The following is an 830-nucleotide window of genomic DNA, read 5'->3' on the forward strand; positions in this document are numbered from 1 at the left end:
ACACCACAGTTCAAAAGCATCAATTCTTCGGCGCTCAGCCTTCTTCACAGTCCAACTCTCACATCTATACATGACCACAGGAAAAACCATAGCCTTGACTAGACGAACCTTTGTTGGCAAAGTAATGTCTCTGCTTTTGAATATGCTATCTAGGTTGGTCATAACTTTCCTTCCAAGGAGTAAGCGTCTTTTAATTTCATTGCTGCAATCACCATCTGCAGTGATTTTGGAGCCCAGAAAAACAAGGTCTGACACTGTTTCCCCTGTTTCCCCATCTATTTCCCATGAAGTGATGGGACCGGATGCCATGATCTTCATTTTCTGAATGTTGAGCTTTAAGCCAACTTTTTCACTCTCCACTTTCACTTTCATCAAGAGGCTTTTTAGTTCCTCTTCACTTTCTGCCATAAGGGTGGTGTCATCTGCATACCTGAGGTTATTGAGATTTCTCCCGGCAATCTTGATTCCAGCTTGTGTTTCTTCCAGTCCAGTGTTTCTCATGATGTGCTCTGCATATAAGTTAAATAAACAGGGTGACAATATACAGCCTTGACGAACTCCTTTCCCGATTGGAACCAGTCTGTTGTTCCATGTCCAGTTCTAACTGTTGCTTCCTGACCTGCATACAGATTTCTCAAGAGGCAGGTCAGGTGTTCTGGTATTCCCATCTCTTCCAGAATTTTCCACAGTTTATTGTGATCCACAGTCAAAGGCTTTGGCATAGTCAATAAAGCAGAAATAGATGTTTTTCTGGAACTCTTGTGCTTTTTCCATGATCCAGTGGATGTTGGCAATTTGATCTCTGGTTCCTCTGCCTTTTCTAAAACCAG

At 42.4% G+C, this 830-nt stretch overlaps 1 protein-coding gene across 1 annotated transcript in view; it reads left to right on the top strand.

Annotated features, from left to right (window-relative positions):
• LOC104980294 (laminin subunit alpha-3-like) overlaps window positions 1-830 on the top strand; it is an 85,191-nt gene that overhangs the window by 7,980 nt on the left and 76,381 nt on the right. The window lies entirely within an intron of this gene.

The sequence above is a fragment of the Bison bison genome, unplaced genomic scaffold, assembly GCF_000754665.1.
Source record: "Bison bison bison isolate TAMUID 2011002044 unplaced genomic scaffold, Bison_UMD1.0 scf7180017864498, whole genome shotgun sequence".
Taxonomy (NCBI): domain Eukaryota; kingdom Metazoa; phylum Chordata; class Mammalia; order Artiodactyla; family Bovidae; genus Bison; species Bison bison.